The following is a 23,687-nucleotide window of genomic DNA, read 5'->3' as shown; positions in this document are numbered from 1 at the left end:
AGAGACAGTCACCACTTTTTCCTAAGGGCATTATATACTGTATATAGATAATTCCAAAGCAGGTCTCCTGTGAAGTGCTAGCTAAGGTTGAAACTGAATATGCCTTTTTCTGACCTAATCTATCATTTTCATCCCTGCTGTGTTCCTTTTCTATATTCTTTTCCAAGATCCCTTCTGCCCTTTGCTCCCTTTTTCTGAGAATGCATATCTTCGGTTCTTTAAAATGTTCAAACTGAAGTCAAAACATCTTGAAAATATAAGAGCATTTAAACAATTTAAGCTTGAATAATTATAGTTTTAATGCCATTGCTGATCTAAAACATAATAAGACTATACACTCGTAGCATTTATAGGGAAGGGAGAGATCATCCATGCATAAAAATTACAGTATACAGTAGTTTAATATTTCTATGTTAAAGTAGTATCTATCAAAACATTGTTTAGTAAATAGGGCAGCTGGTAAAACAGTTATTAAGTTATTAATCAAAAGGAGCTGGGCCCTCTATATATAGCACGACTATTGGCCAAAGCACTGTAGATTCAGTGATCAGTGGGGAAACAGGGATTATTTTTTACCCCACTAATTTCTAAACAAATAGGAAGCCTGAAAAATTATTTCAGTTGGATAGTTTTGTAGAGTGAACATCAAAATTAAAGAAGAAAATTACAAAGTGTAAGAATTTGTACTTTTTGTTACCAGATTTAGAGCATAATGAAGACTAAGCAGGAATATTTTTTTCTGTAAATTAGTTGTATAATCTCTCTGCTTTGGTCTGCCGTGATTCCAATAATAAAATCAAGGGGCACCATTAGGACAGACTAGGAGGTCCCAAACTGTGACCTCTTGCAAATAGTTTTTAAGTCCAGATTAGAAATATTATTTATTATTTTGAACCCTTTAATGCCTCCATAAAGTCTATTATAGAGTAACCCAAAAGAGTCGAACACATTTAAAGGTACAAATGTGAAGGAAAAGTGAAATATCTTTTGGTAAAACTGAAAAGTAGAAATTACCCACTATTTTGCTGTGTACAATGCTAATAAGATTACAAATATGCTTTAACTATACTGAGGTCCATATTCAGAAGCATTTAGCCAGATAACTCAGTCATTATCTGGTTAAATGTATATTTGGCCATTTACCTGGTTAAATGTATATTTGAAAAAAACAAAGGAGAGCTGTAGCTGCACTCAGCATTAATAATACACGAAAAATAAGTGCAGAAAGAGTTATTATTGGTCCACATGCAAAGTTTTATCCACAAAGGCTAAATATTTCACAAGGTGGCAACTCCACTGTATACATATACGTGGGACCCATTAAAGACTTATATTAAAGGCCTTTCAGCCACTTCAAAGCAGATTACATTCAGATTCTATGGTTATTTCCTTATTAATTCATGCCCACCTGGATCCTGTTGCGTTCCACAAGTGCAGCCATTGCCATTTTGATGTACAATTTTCATTTTAGGGGATTATTGTATCTTTTTATGTAATGTAATTGTTTTATTGTTATTATTACATTTAAACATTATTATTATGATTACATTTAAACATCAAAACTTTGTAAACTGTTGTGATGGGGAAACCGAACGAAGGTATATAAAACTCGATAAATAAATAAACAAATAAAACATTTTTACATATTATTTATTTGATATGTATCCTAATGTACTGCTAATTCTTGTATTTATTATTATTTATTATTATTCTCTGTGCCTTTATTTGTTTCATGTAGTTCTATTTTCAGTGTAACTGCACCACTGTTGATTTTTGGCATTTGTTTGCAGCTTCTATTTTCCCTTATTCAGTGAATTTGAAAATAACTGAAAATTTTGGTAAGAGGCAATTTTCAGTTTGTTCCATTCAGAATGAAATGAAAATGGTCTCATTCATTGCATTTTTGGCATTTGTCTAAAAGAAATATTTGTCCTACATTAAAGGAGATGAAGAGTTGGGGGAAGTGGAGAAGGAGAGAAGAATGAGGACAGGGACAGGGAGGAAGAAACATCAACAACCTGATGTGCTGGATTTAGAAGCAGCATCACAAGTGATTAGTGATTAGTACTGGGACATACCAACTCATACCCAAGATTTGCAATATCCAGTAGAGATGTGCATTCATTTGAAATGAAGTAGACAGTGACAATGTCTGTCATTTCTTGTAATTGTTCAAGGAAATGATAGAAATAAAGACAACATTTTATGGTTTTCTTCAACCATTTTTTGTGTAAACTGGGGCCGATTTTAAATTTTACGCGAGTGGGGTACATTTGTGCACGCTACCCAGCACACACAAATGTACACCCGATTTTATAACATGCACGCGCTGCCGTGCGCATGTTATAAAATCCGGGGTCGGCGCGCGCAAGGGGGTGCACACTTGTGCCCCTTGTGCGTGCCGAGCCCAAGGGGAGCACCGATGGCTTTCCCTGTTCCCTCCAAGGCCGCTCCGAAATCGGAGCGGCCTTGGAGGGAACTTTCTTTTGGATCCCCCCTCCCCCACCTTTCCCTCCCTTCCCCTATCTAACCCACTCCCCGGGTCCTACCTAAATCCCCCCCCCCCCACCTTATTTGATGGAGTTACTCCTGCCTCTGGCAGGGGTAACTTGCACGCATCGGCCAGGTGCCGGCACGCGAACCTCCAGCACGGCCGCAGTGCTGGAGGACTTGGGAACGCCCCCAGACTGCCACCCCGCCCCTGGCTCGCTGCCACGCTCCAGCCCCCTCCCCCGGACCGCCCATTTTTGAAAGCCCCGGGACATACGCGCATCTCGGGGCTTGCGTGCGCCGCTGAGCCTATGCAAAATAGGCTCAGCGTGTGCAGGGGCAGATTTTCTCATATTACACACTTATGTTATGCGTATAGCCTTTGAAAATCTGCCTTACTATTTCTGAATAGTGCGCACTGTTACTGAAATAGTGCACATTCTTTTGGAAATGTAAAAAAAAAATAAAAATAGGGAAACACTAACAACAATGAAAATCAATCCCCAATTGATACAAAACGACATTTTTTGGCCTGCACCCCCTAATATCCAATCCAATACTGAGAATCAACATTTTAACTAGGTTCTACAACACTACACAATCCTCTTTATAAAAAGAGTCTAGCAAGCATTTCATTGTAGCAAAGTGCTAGTTGTCAAAGAAAATTTCCAGAGCCTTTAGCAGATTAATGATGTCCTAGACCAGTGGTTCTCAACCTTTTTTTGGCCGGGACACACCTGATAGATGGCTCTCACATGCGTGACACCCTGAACATGTGACCATCATGGGGCTAAATGTAAACATGCACTCTGCATCCACAGGAATCCCCTCAACTCCCAGCAATGAGAGCAGAGCAGATCTAGGGCATTACCCTGTACAACCTGCCATACAAAAAAGATATTCCGGTTCTGATGACATCCCAGTAAAAGCAAAACAAACTCCTTTTACTACCAGGCAAAATAGCCTTCCTTATGAAAAGACAGTAATTTACCAGTGATGCATATCCTATTGAAAAGACATACAAATAAGATTGATACAAATGCCTACATGCTAGTTAAATACCTCACTTCGGTCACACACCCTTCACCAAGTACAGAAAAACCACACATTATAAATATGGAGACAGAAACTGGAATGGAAAACCAAAAAAGCCACTCTGCATGTTCTGCGAACCTGGAGAAATGGAAAGAGAAATATAGCACCTAACATACTCTCAGGATTTGCAATAATGCACACAAACTAACCCGCACAAAGTTACGTACCTATAAATGTCTGGGAAAAAAAACCCCTTTAAATAAATAAATAAATAAATAAATAAATAAATAACAATCTTATCTAAGAAATACAACTATTAAACCAGGCCCTAAACACTAATACATTTCCTATTGGGAAAACAGAATAAGCCAAGCTGCTATAGAGCCCCACACAGAAATAATTGTAAAGCTATACTAAAAATGTTACAAAACAGCTGCTGAACAGAATAATATCCAACAATTAAAAACTCATAAAAATTATTAAAACATGTCCAAATATCAATAAAATATTTCAAACAGCAGACATCTCATAATACCCAAGAAATAAAATGGTAGGCAATCAAGAAAAATAAATTTAAAAAGCCACCTTTACTTACCCTCTCCAGCAACTCTCCTACTCCTTTCCCTTCCAGGCCAATAGCACTCACCAGAAGCAGCAAGGGCTGCTGAAGCTGCAATGATTCTTTGGGTGTTTCATCGCAGTGTACGATATTTGCAATTGAATTGTCACAGACCACCTGTTTCAGGCTCTGGGGGGAGAGAGAGAGAGAGAGAGAGAGAGAGAGAGAGAGAGAGAGGAGAGAGAGAGAGAGAGAGAGAGAGAGAGAGAGAGAGAGAGAGAGAGAGAGAGAGCACCTTACTATAGTGCCTATGCCCTAGACAGGTATTTTAATCCCTATGGGAGGGCCACCTACTAACTCAGGGTGGGGATTAGGTATGAGCATCGGGGGTTGGGGGCCACTTTCGCATTCCACATGAGACCTACGGAAAGAACAGTGGTCTCTAGTGAAGATTTGCTGGCCGTCGGAGTGAGGAAACTCACTCCAAGAGGAGATTTGGGCAACGTTCTCTCCACCTAGCTTGTTGTTGCCCAGGTAGAGTGTCCAGCAAATCTTCACTAGAGACCACTGTTCTTTCCGTAGGTCTCATGTGGAATGCGAAAGTGGCCCCCAACCCCCGACGCTCATACCTAATCCCCACCCCGAGTTAGTAGGTGGCCCTCCCATAGGGATTAAAATACCTGTCTAGGGCATAGGCACTATAGTAAGGCGCTCTCTCTCTCTCTCTCTCTCTCTCTCTCTCTCTCTCTCTCTCTCTCTCTCTCTCTCTCTCTCTCTCTCTCTCCCCCCCCAGAGCCTGAAACAGGCGGTCCGTAACAACTCCGCCCCCTGAATACCAAATTACTAATTTGCATTCGCAAATCGTGTTAACGGCTGTTAATGCAATTTGCGAATTTATCGCACGCGGTAAACTGCTTGGAAAATGAGGCCCATGGTCTCTTACATACAAGCTCTTGATCACACACAAATGCTCTAGCACCCATTCACACCAGCTCTTACCCATGTATTCATTCACATCCACACATAAGCTTGCACCCATTCACACCAGCTCTCACCCATGCATCCATTCACACACAGACACACCAGCACTCATTCACACACAGACACACCCGCTCTCACCAAAAACATTTTTTTTTTCTTCACTGTAAGGATGGGCTCCAGTTCTGCCGCGGCTTTACTCCGGCGGGCCTTCTTTTTCGCCACCACGGGAATGGGCTCCCGTGGTGTCCTCGGTTGGGGTCGGGTTTCCTCTTTGCCGCCATGGGCTGTGACGGCCTTGCTTCGTCGGTGTCGGGTTTCCTCTTCACCACCACGGGGTTGGGCTCCCGTGGTAGCCTCGGTCAGGGTCGGGTTTCCTCTTCGCTGCCACGAGCTATGGCGGTCTTGCTTCATCGGAGTTCAAAACTGCTATTTCTCCCATCCCAACCCTGGGCTAGGTGATGCCTGCCTCACCAGCCAATCAAAGGCTTCCTCCCTTCTTCCTACTCCCACTGGTAGGTAGAAGGGAGGAGGTTTCCGATTGGCCTGCACGGGGGCAGGCAGAATGAAGGAGGCTTCCCATTGGGCAATGGGGGTAGGAAGAAAGGAGGCTTCCAATTGGCCCACAGGGGCTGGAAAAAGGGGGAAGGGAAGTGCAACGGGTAGTGGGACACCGGGAGACGCGACACACCTGCTGGTGTTTGGCGACACACTAGGGTGTCACGACACACCGATTGAGAAGCGCTGTCCTAGACCATTGTAAGAAGATGTACTAGAGCAGTGTTTCCCAACTCTCTCCTGGAGGCACTCCTATCCAGTCTGGTTTTCAGGATTGCCACAATGAAAATGCATGAGATGGATTTGCATTCACTGGGTCTCCAATGTTTTCAAATCTATCTTATGCATATTCATTATGGATATCCTGATAACCTGACTACTTAGGTGTGCCTCTAGGAGAGGGTTGGGAAATACTGTACTAGAGTTACAAGTAATTAATCTGGGAGAAGGTAAAAAATGCAGGCTCATCAAATAAAGGGGCTTGTTTACTAAAGGTTGTCTCCCACTGCATGTATATGGGAAAATAATAAATAGGGCCCAAATATTGGAAGAAAGATTCAATGCTCCATTCAGTCTGTCCTTAGAGGAACAGCTGAAGTCCATCCTGGAACTGAGACTGGATGTCCAGTAGAGTAATCCAATGCCTAGAAATCCTTTTGCAGGAATGTTTACTGAGGCCTCTCCTGCTGTTTCTTGTTCTTTTTCCTTTTGTTATCTTTGCTTCCCCTTTCTAACTTTCCTTTACTTTTTTCTCTTATTCCTTATTCCTTCTTTCTTTTTTCAAGTCTTGTATCCCTTTCCCTTTGCTGCTGCAGCCAAAGTGCCATCAGAGGCTCTGTGTTAATGAAACAAGTTGTCCTCTTCATTGTGAAACTTTTTTCCTTCTTGCACCCTACACTTAACATCACCTTCCAGGTGCTGCGAGTTTTTTCCAACTTAAGTATCATATCGCTCCATTTGTCACACTTTAGCATATACAGGCGGAATGCCTGATCAGCTCATTTTTCTTTATTAGCATGCTCATTACCATATTTATATAGTAAACCACAATTGTTGTCATAATTAAATACTAATCAATTTCTAAAGCAGGTAGAAAGCTGAAACTTTTCATGGTAAACTATGAAAACAACAATTTTTAATTTTGAGGGATGAATGGGTCCCCAATAAATTAAATAGATTTGATACATACAGTAAAAAACTCACTGTGGACTAAACAACAATAAAAGCATGATAAATCATGATACCATTGTCAAATTTACCATGGCCATGTGCTCAATTATATAAATATGCATAGAAATTAAGGATAATTAGCTGTTTGCTCATTCTAACTATGTACTAAAGTACAGTAACAAGCATGCTATTTTCCATGGTGTCATTACCACAGAAAGTGCATCTATACTTGGAAATTTGGAGTTGAGGAAAACAAGAAGCAGAAAAAGATTAAAAATAGAGGAAGGATATAGCATGAGAGGCAGAACATTGGCAGGAAGGAGGAAGAAGATATAGAGGTGGGAGAAAAAGTGCTCAGTCATGAGTATTTAATTCAATGAAAGAGGGAGCATGTTCAACCAAACCGGTGTTTCCTACATGTTGAGCCCCTGAGTCTTGAGCTCTTCAGTGTGAGATTGGCATTGATGCAGGATTAAGCAAAACATAGTTCCGTGTTGGATCAATGAACTGACTGAACATCTGTTAGAGAAGTGGACTCTTGTACTGCGATGTGGTTGGCATGGCCCAACGAGCAAGCCCACCAGGCCTACACCGACAGCTGGCAGACATACCCCAAGGAAGGACTGGCAGGAACTTTCACTATACCAAATGTCTCTCCTGCAGGTTGAGCCCTTGGGTTCTAATGGCCAACAGGTCTTAGAAGGGTCCCTGGGGCGATAGCTGAGCAAGTGTTCAAGACCAGGCAAAGGTCAGGGCAGGCAGCAGAAAGCAAGAAGTCAGGTCCAAAGCAGAAGGACAAGTCCAGGTGGCAATCAGGAAGGTCAGTCCAAAGAGTCATACCAGGGGAGACAGGGCGAGACAAAGATCAAGACAGGAACAGATCAAAACAGAGGCAACCAGGGCAAGACAGGGAGAGTTGAAGTGGAACACACTAACACTGCAGGAGCCAGCAACACAGGTAACCAGGAACACAAGCAGACAAATGCAAGGAGAGAGTAGCAACACACACTGAGGAGCAGATCACTCAGGAGACCTGTTTCTGAGGCAAAGAGTGCAGAGAAGAATGGGTTTAAATGCCTGAAGGCGGGTGACTTCATCTATGAGTGACTCCCCCAAATTCCTGCCAAGGCGTGTATATCATGCATGTACTTGTGCATGTGTGTGCCTAAGGCTGGTTTCAACGGGGATCCACCGTCGAGTGTAATAGCGGTGCTCTACTGTGAAGATGAAGCTTGGAGCTTGTGAGTCTGACATCTGGGTGGAATAGCTGTAGGCCACGGGTATTAACAATATCAGCTACCTACTTTAATTGTGCACACAAAGAAATATAAAAAGCACTTCTTACTGGACCTACGATTAGAACTTTGCAACCAAAGTAGCGAGTTTCATGCTAACAATCCAAATGGTTCACTCCTACGATGGCCCCTATTTCATTCTAAAATATTTTTTCAGGCTAACACCATTAGAAAATTTAGAATTAATGTGATAGATCCAAGTGTGGCAGTTTGCAATATTCTTTCCCTGAATGGACTTAGTTTAGGTTTATTGGTCCACATTAACATAGATATTGTGCCCATGGGAAGTATTTCTGAAAGAATAGTAAGGTTTACCATGGGAATATTACCTTGGCTATGGTATACATAGAATTAAGTTAGTAAATACCATGCTAAAGTGCAATTTACAAGCATGGTAACCTTTTATATTGATTGTGGTTAGTGAAGAAACAGTGCATTTATATAGGGTTGAAATAGTACAGAGTTTAGTGTAACTGTGCTGTTTCCTCACTAATCTTATGAAGGGAGGATAAGTATCAAAGCTTCTCACATATGTATTAAGTTAGCCCAGTAAAAAGGTACAATCTACAACTTGCTTTAAGACCCTTATTTCTACATATCTTTGAGGTTCATATATCAAAATGCATTAGGGCCCTAACACCCACGATAACGCTGAATCACCCGTGATAATAAACGCATTGCGAGATATATATGCACATTTTAAAATTTAGGCAAAAGGGAGGAGTTTGGGTGGAGTTTTTGAAAATGAGGGGTGTTTTACATTCTATGTCATAGCATAATGCACGTTATCACACATTTCTATGCCAGAAATAACAACACCTTTCTTCCTGGTGTTATGCTGTGTGATATTCTTGAAACAGAATTTGCGATATTTATTGCAAATTTTGTTTCGGGCAAGGGAAAGGATAGAGGGTAGAGTGGAGTGGAGTACAGAGAGAGAGGGAGAGAGAGAGCCCCTGGGATGGCACACATATTAGTCAACTATTTATGCCACTGTAGGAAGGTGAACTAGTAACTCAAAGTGAGGTTTTGGTGGTGGTCTAGGGTTTGCTAGCAGAGAATGCATCAAACTTGGTTGAGAGTACAATGAACAAATCTCATCTTTGTGTACCTTTCCTCACTCCAAATCACATCAAATCTTCACTGATGTGTACTGTGCTGTTCATACTTCTGATTGTACATGTAAAATCGCCCCCACAACCCTAGACCACCAACACCAAAACCTCACCTCGAGTTATTAGTTGACCCTCCTACAGTGGTATAAATAGTTGACTTATATGTGACCCTTACAATGAGGGGCTCTCTTTCTCTCTCTCTCTCACTCTTTCCCCCCCCCCCTCCAGGAGCAACCCAAACCCCCCCCCCCCTTTTTTTATCATGGGCTCTATACCTGTGAAATTTATAGCAAAATGATGAATCTAAGTCTTTATGGACTAACACAGCAACTGCAAGTCTTTACTTAATAGTAACCAAACTTTAAGGTAAAACTTTGAAGAGTGCACCACTATCCAGTGCTCACAAGTTTCAAACTAGGGATAATTAAGGGGGTCATTTTCAAAAGTCTCTTTTCGCATGCGATCACTAAATGGCGGCGAAGTCGGAGCGGAGTCGGCCCCGGAAGAGGAGGAATTGGGGCGGCACTGGGGCTGACTCTGCAAAGATGTCGCTGACGGCGAAAAGGTAAGGGCCCTTTTTGCCTCCAGATTCGCGCCCAATAGTACCACCTTTTATGATGGCGCTATTGGGTGCGAAAGCCGGAAGCGATAGCACCGCGGAGGTGCAATCGCTGCCGACTTTCGCAGGCCCGCCCCCCGCTTCGCCACCCCACCCCCCGTTATTACCGGATTTTCTAAGGTCTGTGACCTTAGAAAATCCAGGCCTAAGACATTTTGTGTGTACTGAAAAATGACTATATATAATTTTTATTATTTTTTATTTTTATTTGTGCATTTTTATGTACCGAAACATATTGTGTACACTTCATGTTGGTTTACATCGTTTCTGTGGACAGTCTTTAATGGCAAGTCCTAAATCCCTCAGACTCTAAAAGTCTCTGTTCTTCAGCTTCTTGACTCTGTTTCCGTCCTCAAGCTGCTAGGAAATTTGCTAAAACAAAATTGTATTCCTTTGCATGTTGAATTTGAATAAGCAAGTCAGAATTCCCATCTATTAAACAGATGTGCTAAAGGGTTTTTTCCATTGTGAAAGTAATTTTGTAACATCGCGCAAACTTTAGCCGGCAAACAGATGCATAAATAACACCATTGTTCAAAGCAGGCTTATGCACGTGTGCACTTTGAAAATTATCAAACTATGGGGTAGATTTTCAAATAGCGCGATTTGGCGTACTTTTGTTGGCGCCTCAGGCGCCAACAAAAGTACGCTGGATTTTAGTAGATACGCGCGTAGCCGCTAAAATCCAGGATCGGCGCACGCAAGGCTATCGATTCCGTATAGCCGGCGCGCGCCGAGCCGCGCAGCCTACCTCCGTTCCCTCTGAGGCCGCTCTGAAATCGGAGCGGCCTCGGAGGGAACTTTCTTTTGCCCTCCCCTCACCTTCCCCTCCCTTCCCCTACCTAACCCACCCGCCCGGCCCTGTCTAAACCCCCCCCTTACCTTTGTCGGGGGATTTACGCCTCCCGGAGGGAGACGTAAATCCCCGCGCGCCAGCGGGCCGCTAGCGCGCCGGGACGTGACCTGGGGGCGGGTCCGGAGGGCGCGGCCACACCCCCGGTCCACCCCGGGCCGTAACCATGCCCCCGGGCCCGCCCCCGAAACGCTCCCGACACACCCCGAAAACGCCGCGCGGATCAGGCCCGCCCTCCGACACGCCCCCCACATGCCCCCCTCTGAAAACCCCAGGACTTTCGCGAGTCCCGAGGCTCTGTGCGCGCCGGTAGGCCTATGTAACATAGGTGCACCGGCGTGCAGGGCCCTGTTCGCCTAAATCCGCCCGGATTTAGGCGGATTTAGGCGAGCAGTGCTCTTAAAATCCGCCCCTATGTGTACGCCTATCCAGAGTGAGTAGTTTTGTTGAGAGAATTCCTGCACATTCATGCGTACTTTTTCATTTAAAAAGCAAATCCCAACCATCACCCACTGGAATGCCTCTTTCCTATGCATGTAAAAATACACACATACAGTGGACTGGATTTTAATAGGTACACATGGGCGTAGATTTGTGCGTGCAAAATCTACACCCAATTTTATAACATGCACATGCAGCCGCGCGCATCTTATAAAATCCGGGGTTGGCGTGCACAAGGAGGTGCACACTTGTGCAGCTTGCGCGTGCCGAGCCCTAGGGGAGCCCCCGATGGCTTTCCCCGTTCCCTCCCTTGGAGTGGCCTTGGAGGGAACTTTCCTTCCGCTCCCCCCCCCCCCCACCTTCCCCTCCCTTCCCCTATCTAATCCGCCCCTAGCCCTACCGCGATCCCCCCCCCCTACCTCCAGCGCGCGATCCCCCAGCACGGCCGCGTGCCGGAGGCCTCGGTCCCGCCCCACCCCTCCCCTGGACCACCCTGCCCATTCCCTGCCTCTTTTTTCAAGCCCCGGGACATACGCGCATCCCGGGGCTTGTGCGCGTCGCAGGGCCTATGCAAAATAGGCTCGGCGCTCACAGGAGTGGGTTTAAAATCCTCACCAGTGTGTATACGTGCATATCAGTCACACAGTTCTCTTAAGGACCATTTCTTCGGTGAAAATACTGATTTACCCGTAGAAGTCCCTTGCAATATTACCCTGCCTGTGTCAATTGGAATAAGCCTTGTGCACCTGGCCCTAAATCACATAACTCAGCCTCTGCTTGTGCAGATTTCAATTCAAAGAAGAAATAAATAATGTTTCCATTATAAATTGACAGACCAGTATGTAGGTAATATACCTTTCTGTCTACTAAATCCCTAGAAAATTCTTTATGGCGTGCAACATTTAAACCAAGAAGTCTCTCCTGTTCTTATGTTTGCTTTACTTTTACTTTATTAAAAGTAAAAGAGGGAGTGGGAGTCTCTTATTCAGGCTGCTAGGCCCATTAGGTACCTTTTTTTTTCACCATTTAGCTGCCCTATATTATTTTGATCATAGCCAAATAAGGCTAAAGTTATCTGCCTCATGAGGCCAGATAACGTAAAAGCATCTGGTGATATTCAAAAGCTATCCGGTAGCTAGATAACTTTAATCGGGGATATTCAGTTGATGTTTATCATGCTGAATATCTGGGATAAATTTGGCCAGATAAGTTATCCGCTGGAGGCTTTTTAATATTGGCCTCTAAGATATTTGCTGAGTGGGTACAAAACTGGCATAAAAAGTTATGAGCCTGATTCATCAAGGTTTTCTATCATAGACACAGAATGAAGGAAGAAAGCTTTACTGAATTTGTCCCTAAAATAGAGCAATACTTGCACTATTAATTATATTTTATAAAATAAAGATGCAATTGAAATAAATTCATTACTAGGAAGAAATGTGCCTTGATGGAAAAAATAAATTGGGTTTGCAGTGGTGTGTATCAGGTTTATTATGCTTTAATGATTATGGGGAGGAAAGCATAAAATTATTCAAAAAGCAAAAAAGAATTTCTCTTGGTCATAGTTAAAAGCAAGATACTAATAGCCTTCCTCTATCTTTTTTAATTCAATGATTATAACCTAACAGGGTTATTCATCAAATTGCACAATACTTTTCCTACTGATTTAAAAAACATATGTGCATAGATTTTATGTGTGAAAATAATGTAGCACTTGCTCACGTAAAACCCAATTTACGTGTGGAAGTCGGTATATTTTAAAACGTGCATAATTAAAATAACAGTTTTCAAATTACTCTACCAGTATGCCCAGTCCTTCTGCAGGTCATCGAGACCCTCCTTGTTCTTCTGCCTGAACTTTTCCCATTTCCCCCAAATCTCCCAGCCAGCTATAGCAGACAACAGACAAGTTTGATATCAATTATGCAAGATAATTAGCAGGTGTAAAATTATGAGAGTAAGTTGCCAAATGCACTTGCACGAGCTGAGCCTTAACCTTTCCTTGCTGCATCTACCTCAGCCCCAACCAGGCCAGGGCCATGTTAGCCAGACAGAAGCATAGCGAGAGCTGAGCCATCCCCACCAGGATCATCGCAATCATTGACGCCACACAGCTACCTCATGACTACTACACCATAGGATGTCCACCATCCTATCAGGTGAGGGAATCCTGATATGCCAGAGTTAGAGAGCATGTGAGAGAGTATATGTGTTTGCGTGTGACTGTGAGAGAATGTGTGAGTGTGTGTGTGCACGTGTTTGTGACAGAGCATGTGGGAGAGAGAGAGAGTGTGTGTTTGTGTGTATGTGAGCATGTGTAAGTAAGCAAGTGTAAGTTGTTGGAAAGTATATGTGTATGTGAGAGCGAAAGGAAAAAGCTTACGCGCAAACTGCCCCCCCACACACACTTTTCTCCCACACAAATTTACAACAATCTCAGGATGACTGGAAATCAAAAGTTTCCAAGTATAGAGAAAGAGTTTATTTATATTTGTATAAGTTTTAACTATTGTTTGTTACTTGATGTGTCTTCAGTTTTGAAATATGTTATTGGTGTTTGGGAAATATGAGTTTTAATTTATTGGATGTTCACCAGCTGTTTTTAAATACTCTTTTTATTCGTATGGTTTTACTATCATGATTGATGTTTTTTATAGAGATGTGCTTCGAGTTTTCATTTCGTGCAAGGCTTCGTTTCAGGGCCCCCCCCCCCCCGGATTTTATAAGATACGTTTCAGGGCCCCCCCCCCAGATTTTATAAGATACGCGTAGCCGCGCGTATCTTATAAAATCCGGGGTCGGCGCGCGCAAGGGGGTGCACATTTGTGCAACTTGTGCGCGCCGAGCCCTGCGCATGCTGCCCGTTCCCTACACCTCCCCCCACCTTCCCCTCCCTTCCCTTACCTAACCCATCCCCCCGGCCTTATCTAAATCCCCCTACGTCTGTCGCGAAAGTTACGCCTGCTCAAGGCAGGCGTAACTTTGCGCACGCCGGGCCGGCTTCCGCGCTGTGTTCTGGTCCGGGGGCTGGTCTGGAGGCTGTGGCCATGCCTCCGGAATGCCCCCAGGCTGAAACCAAGCCCGCGGCGCCGCCCCCGGATGACGCACCGGCCGCATCACGCCCCCGAAACGCCCCCGATGACGCACGGATCACGACACGCCCGCCAACACGCCTCCCCCCAGGAAAGCCCCGGGACTTACGCACGTCCCATGGCTTTGCGCACGCCGGAAGCCTATGCAAAATAGGCTCGGCATGCGCAGGGGTGTTTTAAAAGGGTTACGCGCATACCTTATGCGCGTAACCCTTTTAAAATACAGCCCTTTACATATTGGCAATAAGGGAATTACCCAGTGATAAACGTGGTAACTAGACGGATGTCAAGGAAACACAGTACAGTCAAGTTACTCGAAAACAGTGGTATAGAAGAATTCAGAGAGTATGGAACAAGACTGCAGGCACGGGAATATAGAAAGTAGTAAAGCAAAAGTACAAGTAATTAACACGAGTAATTAAACAACCAGACATCAAAGGAAAATCGGCAGCATTTCAATGAACCAAAACAAAAACAAAGGGGTGACAACAAACTGAGAAATTTAAAGGTACCTGTAATAATTTTCACGAACGGCGTCACTGGGAGTGCAGTGCAGATGTGAAAAACAAGGCTATTTAACTTTAAACAAAATGGCGCGAAAAAATCTTTAAGCCAATCAGAAATCAGGGGAACATGTCAGACGTGAAGGAGAATTACAAAAAATGATTCAGCAACCAATTAAATTGTACAGAAGGGCCCTGAAGGTGGACTTGAGCAAAAAACTCCAACAAAAAATTGAATCGGAACAAAAAGGATGACAGCAAATTGAGAAATTAGGAGGTGCCTATAATAATTTACACAGATGGCGTCACTGTGTGTGCAAAGCAAACATGAAAACAAAACTATTTGACTTAAAACAAATATTTGATTTTAACCAAATTGGCGCGAAAACCTTTTAAACCAATCAGAAGTAAGGGGGACATGTCAGACGTGAAAGAGAACTACAGAAACGAGTCAACAACCAATTAGGGGGACCTGAAAGTGGACTTAGGCAAAGGACTCCGGCAAATTAACATACCGAAAATTATTAAAGACATTAGGACTACAACAAGGATGAGTGAAAACAAAATTGAAAGCGCAGCGAACAGACAGAAACAAGTAGATGAATAAAGGTGGCCAACAGGAATTTGTGTAGACCTCACATAGCCTTAACCATATAAAATAAACAAGGTATCAAGCGGCGTTGCTCAGGAGGCGACACGAGCATGGATAAGAGAGCTGTTACATAATTATATGCTTAAACTGTAGCACTTTAAGACACGATTTTTACCCCAACAGAAGGAAAAACAATCTCTCTCTCCAAAAAAATGAACAAAAACATACAGAAAAATATGAAGTGAATTACCAAACAAGGTGAAATTGACAAATGTAATTTATACAGCGTATGAAAGGTGGTAAAAATTATAATTAGTGAAGCAAACTTTAATAAAAAATAATAATAATAATAAAAAGGACAAAACATTATTTAACATGCAAGTAATAAACTCAGACAATAGACAACCCTCTAAACCAATAATATCAGGGGTAATAACAAAGGATCACAGGGAGGTGTACATAGAGTAAACATTAAAAACCTGAATACAAAATAGATGGAAAATTAAGTAAATAATTGCCATTCAATTTCTTTGTTTAGACCATCTGGTGTGAGGCTATTAAGTTTAAAGATCCACTTTTGTTCACGGCGGATGAGGATTTCAGAACCCATGCACACCCATGCAGCCCAAAAAATGGAATTTTGAAATCATGCATACTGACTGTATAGAAATATAATTTCATCTTATCTTATTCAACATTTTATTTAAATTCCATCAAACCTTGACAACTGCTACTGTGTTTTTAACTTGCAGTGTGTGCTTAATTAGTGAAAACAGATGTAATTTCCATGCTCTGTTCCCATGGCAAAAACCTTTCAAATAACCAGATAATAGCAAAGCATCTTGACTTTTTGTTTTCGGTACCATGGCAAAATAAATTGAATATTATTAGTTCAACAGTGTTGTCCAGTGGAAAAAAAAACTCTGTTGGAAATGGTTTGAAGTCCATCCTGCTTTCTTCTTTGAATCCTCTTGATACATCTTTGTTGAATCAGTCAGAGTTGTAGATAATGACAATAAAATGTCAATTAATCCAAGTTTTCCTACAGAGCTCCCCCCCCCCCCCCCCCCCCCACACACACACACATTAGGGTTGCCCACTGGCTTCAGATTTTCAGGACAGGTTGCTCCAGTCCTGATTCTACTCCCCTGCATGCAGTTACTTATTGTCTTGCTTTTCTTAGGGAATGCAACAGGGAAATCAGAATAAGTCTTGAAAATCTGGAGCCAATGGGCAACCCTACCCCACACCCCCCCCCCCCCCCCCCACGTCAGTAAAACCTACATGCAGCTCTTATTAGGAGAAATGATTTTTTCAGCAATTCTAAATGTTAGATGAGCATCTAAAAAACATATCTCATATCTTCATGAATTTTTTATATATAAAAAGAATTTATATAATGGTCAATGAAGGCAAAGTGCAGCTGCCTCGCTTACTTTTGCCCTAATAGGCCAGAGTCTGAGTTGTCTCAACAAGAGTACAGGAGATTGCTCTGCTTTACAGCCTGCACTTAGCTGCTGCAGGAGTCCAAGCCTGGCAATAAATCTTCCTGGTATTGTATAATTGACTATACTGGTTTACTTGCACTATTATTCCTTCCTTCCTTCCTTCCTTCTCTCCCACTCAGCTCTCGGCTGAGTCCTAGGATCACAGAGATCTGCAGACTCTCCTTCAGTGTTCTCCCCCTCCATCCATGCCGCCTTCTCCAGTTCTTCCCTTCCTGTTTCCTCCCACAGCAGATTCAGATTGGGGGTGGTGCTGCAGGAGCAGAGGAAGCCTACACAAAATACAGCAGAGAAGACAATTGATTTGTTACTTCTCTATCCCTTCCCCTCCTGTTTTGGCACCCTATCTGAAGAATAAGGGCTGAAGCAGTAAGCAGATCGGCTGTTTCTCTGCTGCCTCAGATTCGGGGCAGTGACCAGATGCTGTGAGGGTATTCCATGGCAGCCTAGCTTTGTGTCCTTCCAGTATGGCATAAAAGCAGCAAATGCCTTACGTTTATTATATTAGTGACTGTGTACCAGCTTACTTACAGCACAGCTACTGTTACTGCTCAGGTCATTTATTGACTGATCCTTTTACATGGTATATGCCTGCTTATGTGTATCTTATTTTTTAAATTTTTTTTACAGTAAAAGGAGTGACATATATTGTCATTTTGGTATCTGGTGTACCATGATATGCATTGCATCATTGTTATATTTTGTGTATAGGTAATGCAGTGACATGTATCATTTTATAATTTCTTGTATAACTATTACCACTGAAGAATTGTAAATTATTTTCTTTTGTAAGACTAAAATATCCCTACTATCAAAAGCTCAATCCTAAATAAAGTCCATTTTACCAAATGACTTCAATAAGTGAAATAACTACATTAAAGGCAGACTTTCATATCTGGAACAGAGGTACCAAAACCTTCTAATGAATCAAAATAATCATTAGTCTCTTGTATTTTTAAGGTTTTTCTTTTCATATTTTGCATTCAAAATGAGCTTATCTTAAACTGCTAGTCTGTAATATCATTCATGTAAGCTTTGACCAATCAGTCATACAGAACAGCCTGATGTTAATCCCGACATAATGCCAAGTTTAGAAAAGCTATCTACTTCAGGAGCTGTTTCCAAAGTCTGTCATAAGATGGATGTCACTTCTAGATTTTTAAAGGAATGCTACCTGCTATAAAAAAAACCAGGAAAAATACTCTTAAAAAAGAAGTTATATGGTATAATACTCAATTTCTAGATTCAGGCCATATGGTTATTTCACCAGTAACTGAAAAATCTAATGTTCTTTATGATTAAGCTCTGCTTCTAATGTGCATGAACCTGATCCAAAATGGAGCACTTCATATCTAAAAATGAATGCTGTAGAAAAAGACAATGATCAACCATAGGTACTTGTGTTTTGCTATACAACTCCAATGTTCCATTAATCTAATTTTAATCAAATATTTAGTCCATCCAACAATGATGAAAGGACACAGACAGGTGGATTACATATACTATGCTTTTAGACAACCAATAAATAGGCATTACATTTAAGATGGCATACATGTCCAGTTAAAGGATTAGTCCACATCAACCATGCATGTGTTTGACGACTGCATGGTTGATGACCCAATATAGAAATGGAGGATGATATGATAGATGTTAAAGCACACCTGATCAAGTGTTTAAAAAGATTCCTAACCCTGTAATGCCAGCACATGCAAGTGTTTGCGTATAACTACAACGATTGAGGTGGCTATATTTGTATATCTCGATATGCACAAAGATTGTGCTTCCTTGGAGAGCTGGTGATAATCTAGCAGCAGAATTCTGTTGGAATACAGAGCCAATTTATATACCTTCTTAGGAACATTAGGAATACAGCTGTGAATTAAGTCATGTGCTTGTACCTTGAAATCACCCAAATCAGAACATAATCATCTGATTCTGAGAAATGGACTGATGTTTAGACCCTCACACAGTTTGTGTAGGTGAAAACTATCAAATCTAAAAAAAAAAATTATTTTGTTCTATTGGCTTGCAGTAGACCTATGTATGGATAATACCTTCTGACTTGGTTATGATAATGTCTGTGTGATATCTGTAATCTAGAGAAAATTTCAAATTATAATGAACCGTGATAAGTCATATATGAAATTCACAAGTGATTCCACTGTACCATTCTAAATAAAGAAAATATCATCTGTATAACGCCACCACCCCAAAATCTGTGTAAACCATGTTGATGTGTAAAGATACAGCAAGTTTCCTCAAATGCTGCCACATACAAATTGGCAACATCTGGGGCCATAGCTGCCCCTATGGCAATCTCATGCATTTGCAAATAAACTCACCCTCAAAGTAAAATAATTATTATACACTCTCTACAACTGATTATTCACATGGGCCATTTTATCGACTAATAGTTGTTCATTTTAAATGCAAAATCAAAATCTTTAAAAATACAAGAAACCAATCATTTTACTCTTTAGATACAAGGTTGGGTACCTCTGTTCTAGTTATGAAGGTCCTAGATTATAACTAATGATATCTTAAGTGTATCTCTTTAATGTAGCTATTTTATTATTGAAGTCATTTGGTAAAATGTACTTTGTTCTTGTGTAATATGACAGGTATTGTGTCATTTTTTTGAATGTATTATGTCATTTTAGGAAAGCTAATATATCTTTTTGATATTTTGTGATGGATCATGTGTATGTTCTTTAATATATCATGCTCTGGATGCCATTTGATGGTAAAGTGTGTCAAAAATATTATTATTATTATTATTATTATTATTATGTTGGTAACCATATCATGTATAATTGGACACATTTGGAGACCATAGAGTAACTGTTGGCTCTCCCTGTTCTTGCCTCTTCACCAAAGCCAGTGTACCCAGAGGCAGATGAGGATGAGGCAAAGGAACTGATTGGTTGATAGAAGACCCAGGGAGGATAAGATAACCTTCAAATAGCTGCTCTTATATACGCTTGTATATGGGTGCATGAAAATCTACCTCTGTAATTTATAACCTGCACATATATGATATATGCAGATTATAAAATATGTGCAAATGTACCCTGCAAACATGTTCACACATTTGTAACCCTTTGCTGAGGGGTTTGCAATTTCCCCTCGGGCCATAAAAATATTTTTTAATCGGGGCTACTTTTTCCATCCTACCCCTTCTTTCTGCAGCTCCTAGAGAGGGAGTTCTTTCTGTGGGGGGAAAAGGAAATCCTTCTTTGCCCAGGTAGGGAATGTTTCTCCTTAAGTGTGTGTATTACTCTGGTAGTGTATTCTCCTCAAGGACAGACAGACTGGACAGAGACTAGGTGTTTAAATACAATTGACTGATTATTTCCAAAACATTGATCATTGTCCCACATTACTTTCCATAAATGAAATTGTACATTTGAACTATTTATATAGTCTCTCTGAGGATTAACTTGCATCATTCTTTCCAAGTCCTCAGGGGGAACTTGCCACTTTTTACTTATCAGTGTACAAGCCCCAAATTGAAGAGGGAATCCTACTGAGGATCTCCAAGGCATGAAAAGATCCTACCTGAAAGTTCTTTCTCTTGACCACTCCCTGTGTCCTGGTCCCTATGGGGTGGAGAGCCGGATGGGATTCTCCAGATCTTTATGTTGCAATCCCATACTCTCTTTCCACTCTGTGAGACTTCTTGGGAGGAGAAGTCTGATGTTTCTAGTCTTGAACAAAATTCTCCATGTCCTAATTCCAATTCTGAGAGGAGGGCTGTGAAAAAAACTCCACACTAACAAAAAAGGAGGGAAACCCCAAATTGCTCAATATCCAAAAATCCCACACTGGGCAGTGCTGTCACTGCTTTGTCTCCTCTAGGGAGTAATTGGGTAGCACACAGGTTTGCACTCAGTATTGGGGTTTGTCCCTCTTCGAAAGCACAGGATGATAAAATTAATCCAAAATCTGATGAAAAGTCTCCAAAAATTTATCTGTCTTCCAAAAATAAAGTAGACCCTGTCAGGGAGTGTACTGATGAATAAGCTCATCTAAATGCAGGAAAAAATACCAACTTGGGTTAGTAGGCCCAAACTCAACAGGGTGAAAGGAAAAATAGCTCCTAACTCTTCAAGAGCCAAACCAAAATGACCACACATTTTGTACCTTTAGCACCATCTTATACCCTTGGGATAGCCAATCACAGTCAGCTCATTGGAGACACTGAAAGGGAATGGAAAATCCCACTAAGCTTTTATTAGTAACTATTAATAACTGTATGCATAAACACGTATGCATGTACTTTGTGGTATGTGCATAATGGTGAAATGAATGAATAAATGGCTACCAAATGCAGATCCCTGCCAAGTACTTGTAGCCTGGATTGGCCACTGTTGGAAACAAGATACTAGGATCGATGCACCCTTGGTCTGATCCAGAATGGAATTTCTTATGATCTTAAATTTTTCCTCCCATAGGAAATAATGAGAGCTATATGGGCAAACAAGAGGCTATACAGATTTAATTCTGCTGTGAGCAGTAGTAAATCTATTCAAGGTAGTTGGTTTGGGGAATAAATTCAAAAGCTGCTTCTCCAGATATATGAATATTTCTTTATGAGCAGGAATGGAGGTAGAGTAGGGTCCAGGAATGGAAAATATAGGTATGCTATAGCTCCTGGGCACTCTGAATATGCAACTGACCTATTATCTAACCATCAACTAACCTTCTGATTAGCCTAGTTTTGATGAATGGTGTCATGAGGTCAGATAAGTGCAGCTAACCAACTGGCATCAGAATTCCAACTTTTCCCCTTATCTAACCTACCCCAGGTACCAAGGTGATCAGATAAGGCAACTGATTTATTATGTTTTCAGGCCTTCATGAATAACTTTTTGAGTTTTTGAAAACATACCAAACAGTAGCTGAATATGAATATCTCCTTCCATGACAGTAGATGTTTGGAAAAACTTGATATTCAACTGCTGTTCCCCTCAAGGCCAAAACCGCTGAGACTAATTCAAATCTTTAGTGTTTATGTTTGCATAGCACTGAATCTCATTAGTCTGGTAACAAAGGATAGATTTTGTCAATAAAATATTTAGCCTGGTACAGATCTGTGTTAAGTAGCACTAGTACAAACATATACTGTTCTGGCTATGCATGCATAAGCTCCACGTATTATACTTAGTATGCTAGGCAGCTGTCCAGTTAGTTTATGCTTTAGACTAAAATAATTTTATTTTTTCATTTGTGAGGCCAGCATGTACAACTCTGTCAGACAGAAAAAAATAAAGCACCAAGTTATAGAGGAAGTTTTTTTTGTCAGCTCAACAAGTTTTATGAGCTTCAATTTACTTCATCTACATCTCATTTCCTGCTATTGCATTACCAGGGTCAGGGGGAATAATGTGCCCAGTTTGCGTATTCACTTTATGCAGGACGTAATAACAGATCCAAAGTCTGTAGTAGTTATGGAAATAATACAAGGAACTCTTTTTGTTTTGGAGGGAAATTCAAGCCCTTCTCATATCCTTTCATTTGCTGAATTGCAGCATACCTAGGTCTAGCTAGGGCTTCCAACTCTTGAAGTAGCCTTTTTTTTTAAAGTTTTCTTTGAGGTCTGACAAATATGTGCAACTAATATTATTTACAAAGGAGCTATACAGAGCCAAGGAAAATATAGGGCATGCTTAGAAAAACAAAAACCAAAACTATACTTGGCACTATCAGTATCTGAGCTCTAACTAAACAGCAATTCCCTCACTGCGGGGGTTAGGCTAGACCTGTTATTCCCCTACAAAGAATGTGCTTTAATGTCCCTTGTTTATCTAAATTCAGGTTGAAGCTTGCAACAGCATTTCACTAGCTCCTACTTTGGGCCGGTTCCCCAGCATGTTGTCAACTTTTTCCTTCCTTTTGCTGATGCTCTCTGTCTTTTGTTTTGAGGAACTAGTTGTATTTGCCTAATAAGATAGAGGATTCCTTTTCCTGCTGAATCTGCAATTACTCCATGACTAGTATTTGAAATCTGTTGGGGTTTAGTTTTTTTGGAACATACAGTGGCTATAGAAAAGCTAGACCTCCTTCCAAATGTTCACCTTTTGTTGCCTTATAGCTTGAATGTAAAATGCACTAAAACAGTGTAAGATCCATGCATCTACACTTCCTACCCAACCATGGCCAAGTGAAAAATATATTCCAAAATTCCTTATGTAGGGGGACTCCCCCCCCCAATTTTATGTCCCACTAAAGTCTAGTAATACAAGATGGGGGCTGATATTTAGTCACTGGTTTTTTCATTTTAAGTGGATGGGAGTTTTGATTGGGTTGGAGGTGTCCTAGGGAAGTATAAATCTGGGTCAAGTTGATGGGCATTACCCTTTCTAGGGCGGAGTTTTGGAAGAGAGGATCCTCTAGGATAAACTGTCTGGAGTAGCCAGCCTATGGGCTGGTGGGAACCAGGGACCCCTCCAATTTGAGTGGACCCTGCAGGGGCTTATCTCCCCAAAAGGCCTGAGGCCTAGGAGTGGAGATCTAGTGATTCTTCCCCCTAAAGAACTGACTGGGATGAGAAGTTGGAAAAGTGATTTTTCCTTTGAGATAAAAAAAGCCTGGGGGAGGAGATGAAGGGGTGTCCTAAGCTCAGAGGAATCCTAAAGAGAAATGAGGTGTGGAGGAAACCAGGGAATCCTGCACATTGCCTATGGAGAGGCCCAGGATGAAAGAAGAAAGATTCCTAAAGTCCTAAGGTTGCGAATAGCCCTTGAGTTTGGGTGTGAATAATCATAGGGGCATCTGGGGATATTAGATCCATATCCCAAAGAAGGGAGAGAGGAAAATGTGGAGGGATGGAAGGAAAGGAAAAAGAAGAAGGGAAGAATGAAAAGATCTAAGTTCTGTTTA

The sequence above is a fragment of the Rhinatrema bivittatum genome, chromosome 1 (genome assembly GCF_901001135.1).
Source record: "Rhinatrema bivittatum chromosome 1, aRhiBiv1.1, whole genome shotgun sequence".
NCBI lineage: Eukaryota > Metazoa > Chordata > Amphibia > Gymnophiona > Rhinatrematidae > Rhinatrema > Rhinatrema bivittatum.
This window is presented reverse-complemented; position numbering follows the sequence as displayed.